Source organism: Psammomys obesus, unplaced genomic scaffold (assembly GCF_907164565.1).
Source record: "Psammomys obesus unplaced genomic scaffold, mPsaObe1.curated_primary_1811, whole genome shotgun sequence".
Lineage (NCBI taxonomy): Eukaryota > Metazoa > Chordata > Mammalia > Rodentia > Muridae > Psammomys > Psammomys obesus.
In genome coordinates, this window is record NW_026585698.1 from 2,639,242 (window position 1) to 2,645,241 (window position 6,000).

A 6,000-nucleotide genomic window follows, 5' to 3' on the forward strand; every position below is an offset into this window, starting at 1 on the left:
GCTGTGTTAACTGCACTTGGAAAGGTGACCCAGAGCAACCTGCTGTCTCCGTGCCTGGCCCAACACCCTTGGGACTCTGAGGTAGTCTTTTAAGAATATGTAAACGGAGAGGGAGAGTCCACCAACCCAAAGTGAGGCTACAGCACAGCTTTCCTTGAGTTGCTGTAGCCCACCTGGTGTTGCTGCCAGTGTATTTTAAAGATGTCTTGAGTCGCTTTGTCCTGTTAATATAAAAAACGTCATGAAAGCTGTTGGAGAGGTGGCTCAGTAGTTAAGAACATTTGCTATTCTTGATGGGTGTCATGGCACACACCTTTGATCCCAGCACTGGGGAGGCAGAAGTAGGTAGATCTCTGAGTTCGAGGCCAGCTTACCTACAGAACAGCCAGGGCTACACAGAGAAACTCTGTCTTGAAAAACAAAAACAAACAGCAAAAAAAGAGCATTTGCTGCTCTTTTCAGGTTCCCATCACCCCCTTGCTGACTCACACCATTCATATCTCCAGTTCCAGAGAATCGGGTGCCTTATGTCCTCTGCAGAGACAGCACCCAGGCTGCTCAGACTCAGTCAAAACACTCGCACACAAAATAAAATAAAATAAAATGAAATAATAAAATAAAATAATAAAATAAAATAAATAAAATAAAATAATAAAATAAATAAAATAAAATAATAAAATAAAATATGTAGAGCACTACATGAAGTAAAGCCTTCATGAAGTTGTTAACCAGGTTGGAATTTGAGGTAACCTGAATCTGTGTTTCTGGGCCGTAATATCCCTTATTATCTTTGACGTGAGAGCTGTGCTTTTTCTCATGGTGACATCTTAGAAACTAACTTTTGAGTGGGGTGATGGTGGCACATGCCTTTAATCCCAGCACTTGGGAAGCAGAGGCAGGTGGATCTCTGTGTGTTGCAGGCCAGCCTGGTCTACAGAGTGAGTTTCAGGACAGCCAGGGCTGCACAGAGAAACCCTGTCTCTCCAGAAACCAAGCCAAACAAATAAAAATTGATTTTGGGGGGCTGGAGAGGTGGCTCAATGGTTAGGAGCATGGTCTACTTTTCCGGAGGACCTGGGTTCAATTCCCAGCACCCACACAGCAGCTTCCCAGTGTCTGGGATTCCAGCTTTAGGGGATTCAGCACCCTCACACAGACACACAGGCAGGCAAAACACCAGTGCACATAAAATACAAAGAAATAAATCATAAAACAATTTTAAGTTGACCTTTGGTAACATGCCTCCCTCCCAACATGTGTCCACTGTGCTGTGTCTATAGTTACCAACCAGCAGCCAGCTTTGTCGTCTATGTTCCCAAAGTGAAGTGTCCTGTGCATGTGTGGTGGACTCCTGGCTGCCTCCCACTCCTCTTGAGGACTGAAGCTTGAGAACACTTCAGTGTCACATTCTATTTTGCTTGATGGGAAAAACTCAAGGCGTCCTGGTGGCTAGCAGGACAAAAGCCCAGCTGTGCCGGGCTGCCCACAAACTAGGGCATCTCTGGAGACAACCTTCCAGTTTGCCCTCAGATTCTGGGAGAGTTTTAATCATGTCACTAGCCAGCCTTGCTGGACCGATCTCAGGAACAATTGTAGGCGCTGGGCTGCTTTGGGGAAAAGTGACAGGCCTGATTTGCATAAGCATGTATCCTAATTAGAATGTCAAAAGTTGGTGGCTCAGAGGTGTTGTTGGGGTCTGACTTCCGATCATTTTAATTTCATTCAATTTCCTACGATTACAACTGTCTCTCTTCTAACTCGGGGACCTTTGCCCAAACAGGGGGGCTACTGGTAACTAGAGAGGCTGGGCTTGGGCAGTTCCTGCCTCAAAGTTAGGACTGTTTCTATGTAAACTGACAGTAGCACAAATATTTAAATTCACAACTGATACCGGAAGCAAGCACCCTGCTCGCCATCTACAAGCTTGCATGTGAGGGGTTAGGAGTCTCTAATCCTCTTTATGTTGTCCCACGAGGGGGGAAAAAAAGGATCATCAGTAGGAATAGTTAGTTGTTCAGATATGCTCATCAGTGCGTAGTGTTTTAAATTGTGTGTAGAGTGCCGATGTGCAGTACAAAGGGGCTGAGAAGAATCAGAACTCTGGGTCTCAGGCATAGAACCGCCCGACCCATTAGGGATGTCTTCCGCATGCATCAGTGATTTCTGAGTCTGCTTGGGGGGAAGCAGTTTAATCAGGCATTCTGTTTTTTTCCGCCCTCATTCCCTTTCTGCAGCAGGAGACCGCCTTGTTAATTAGTTGATGGTGGGAGCGTCTCCAATCTCCTGGGGGTGGCTTCAGGCCCCAGAATTAGATAAGATGGTGACTCCAGCACCGGGGGCATGGCGGGCCTCTCTCCCGCAACATATGGGAAAGCTGCCAGGCCTTCAGCTTAAGGCCCAGCAGCAGCCATTAGCGGAGGAGCCTTCCCTGCTGGGACACACCCTGCAAAGCCAAGGGCAGACAGCCTTTCCAGGAGAGGCCAAGGCAGCTCTTAGACCAGATAGCATCTGGCAAGCTATGCCAATTGTAAATCAATGGCCCTCCCTGGGTGGGTTTAATTTTATGGTCATTTGCACAAACTTACTTCTCCTAATGGGCAGGGAGTAGCTGGAGGCATCCTTTCATTGTTCTGCGAGTGTGCCGTCCTGGTGGTCAATGGACTAGCTGAAGTTGAGGCTGTTGGAGGTTAGTGTTGGAGCCTAGCTGTGATGCTAAGGGGGCTCCGTGGGCTTGCTGGCTACCAGACCAGTTCCAGGTTCCGTGAAAGACCTCGTCTTCAAGGAATAAGGGAGTGTGGCCGAGCAGGACTCCAGTTTTCCTCTGGGCTGCTCAGTGTGCACACAGGCTCACACTGAGAATAAAACTAAATCCAGCAAGGGCTGGGACATAGCTCTGTTGGTGAAAAGCTTGCCCACTGGTCTGTATAGTCTGGAGAATGATCTGTGATTGATGTATACTTTGTTTCAAACGAGAGGGTTTATGTGTAACCAAAAGTAAAAGAACAAATAACAAGTAGCAGACAGACAGAAAGAGCAGATGCAAGATGCCACCAAATCAGGTGCTTACAATCCTAATTGAGAGAGAGAAAAGGAGATACACACACACACACACACACACACACACACACACATCAAGTGAGCATAAAAGTGACACCATCAAATTGGGATTTTACAACGTCCAGCAGAAACCCATATACCTTCAGCACCCAGGAGGTGAAAGCAAGGAGGATCAAGGTCATCCTTGGCTACCCTTTACATGATGGTCTCAAGAGAAACTTTTTCTCCAACTATGCAGAAGCAGGGCAGGCATGTTTTGTAAATGTTCAGGAAGAGAAGACTTGAAGAGTCTGATTGTTAAACTAGTAAATCTTGAACTGGGTGTAGCAGCGCACGCCTGTGATCCCAGCACTTGGGGAGGCTTCAGACTGGCTCAGTGAATTAAGGTACTTGACACCAAGCCTGATGACCCAGAGTGCCGGGATTACAGGCATGCACCACGGCACCCAGAATAAATGCATTTTGTAAACGTGGGATTTTAGGGACTGGGGAGACAGTTCAGCAGTTCATAGCAGTTCCTGCTCTTGCAGAATACCAGGTACCCATATGGTGGCTCACAACCGCCCATAGCTCCAGTTCCAATGCCCTCGCCTGGCCACCTCAAGCACCAGCCACAACGGGATGCGCAAGCATACAGACAAACACTCGTGCATATAAAATAAAAATAACACCTTTTAAAGACAGTTTAAAACAAATTAGAATCTGGCATTATTCTTTAACGTCTTCATTTGCCTTTCTTGTTCTTTTTAAATTGGAGAAATGAAGCCCCAACTGTCATGGAAGATTTTGATTTACCCTGGTGTGAATTGGCTAATGTTTTGAAAGCAGTTCCTGCCAATTGCTGGCTCTTTGAACTGGCTGCAGTTATGGCAGTGGCTTGGCCACGTAGAATACACAGCCTGAAGGTATTTATGAAGACAAGGTCGGTTTTCTTAGCTTAACATCAGCTTCAAGCAAGAATTGTGGCCAACCCAGCAGCCTGTGTGGGCTGGCTTGGAATGCTCAAGCAAGACCACTCTGTATAAACTCTGTCCCTTCCCTCAGAGAACTTACAGTAGAAATGGAGATATGTCCATAGAAATGTACCAGTGACACCAATTTTAGATTATTCCTTTCCATTTCTAGCTCCTAGAACAACCCGCGGCACATAGAAAGTTGATAAATCACGACTGGATAAGAAAAAATCCACGCAAAGCAATCAAACAGGCTGGCATGCTGTTGCCAAGTAACTAAAAAAGGAAAGACGCTCATGCATCTCCTAACTTGGGGTTCTACTTAGCCTTGCGTACAGTACATATTGTTTTAATTTCTCCTTGCTGGAGGGGACTGACGCAGAGCTAGGCAAGAGCCACCCAGGATGGCGAGGATGAAGCTCAGCTTCAGACTCCAGAGACCAGAGTGTCTAGACATTTGGGATAACTTCAGCCAAGGTGCTTAAACTGCTGATGGAACAACAACAAAAAAGGAACGCTAATAAGGTGAATAGACACCCCTCTCCCGCAGCCTGGGAGCAGACATCACTGGCTGGCCTGGGCCGGTGAGGTGTTAGGCGGTTGGTATTAGCTGACTCAGGAGCCTCCTCAAACCTGGCTGGTATGAGAGCACCCTTTGGGGAAGGGAGCCACCTGCTCACTGAAAAACAGCGGATGTCACCTTTTCAGAGCAGGAACAAGAGCTGCAGGCTTGTGCCCATGGCTTTGGGAGGAAACAGTTTCCACCCCCACCCCCCCACACCAGAAGGGAAAGAACTGGTCACTATGGGAACAGGGACCGCTCTCTGGGCCTCGCATTTCCTAGCTTCTTTCCATTCCCTCTTTCCATTTAGTACTTACTGCTATTCCTGCACTCGCTTGTTTGTTTATTCGTGTGGGTTGTGGTGGTCAGAGGACAGCCCTGTGGGAGCTGGTTAGCTCCTTCCACCATGTGGCTGCAGTCAAGCCCTCAAGCTCGCTGGCAGGCGCTTGACCTGCGGAGCCCTCTCCCTGGCCTTGTTTGTTGTAGTCTTCTGTTCATTTGGTTTTTGTGAAACACGGTCAACTAGGTATCCCTCAAGTCAAGATCCCCCTGTTTCAGGCCTCCAAGTGTTGGGACTGCAGAATGGCACATGGTGTCCAGCTTCTAACAAGACTTCTTGTGCCTCTACTTCTTCCTAGCCACAAGTCTGGGTGCTGAGGTGTAGTTAGGAGCCATACGGAGGAAGTCCCTGAATCTCAGGAGTTTCCAAACACAGAAGGAAGGAGACAGGACATCAGACCAAGCTGGGGGGCCAGCTGGGGATCCAGGGAAGCTGCATTTAAAGCTGCAGGAGTAACTAGTCTGGTGCACAGGCAAGCTAAAGGCAAGCCTTGCGGCGGCAGAGGGGTATGAGCAGACTTTTGGGGGAGCAGGAAGGCGGCAGGAATGTGTTGGAGGCGATGCTATTTACATTAGATAAGGTGATAAAGGCAGTACAGGGGGTTGGCTTAGGAAAGGAGGTGACATGAAATTCCCCTTCAGGAAATGAGCTGTATTCGGGAAGATGGCCTCAAGACCATGAGACCTTGAGGAAGGAGAGCATGAGAAAAAAAGTGCAATGTATCAGAAATGGAGAAACTTCCCTTCAAAACCTGAAGTAGGCGGGCAGGCGGTGGCTGTATAGTCCCCGAGTGCCTCAAGAGCTGTCAAAGCGGCGGCCCCTCCCTCCCTCCCCAGCCTGTGACACAGAAAAGTGCTGCCACAGGAGCTGTCAAAATGGTGGCACCTGTCAAGACGGTGACACCTCAACCGGCTGCTGTTGTGAGGTACCAACACAGGAGATGTCCACGGTGTCTGCTCCTTCATTTCTGCCTCAGCCTCAGGCCATAGTGAGATACCCCTGCAGGAGCTGTCCATGGTGACAGCATCTCCAGCCTCCCCAAGCAGCTCTGCAGAGGTGATGCTTCAGCCAAAGCCACCTGAGGCTGG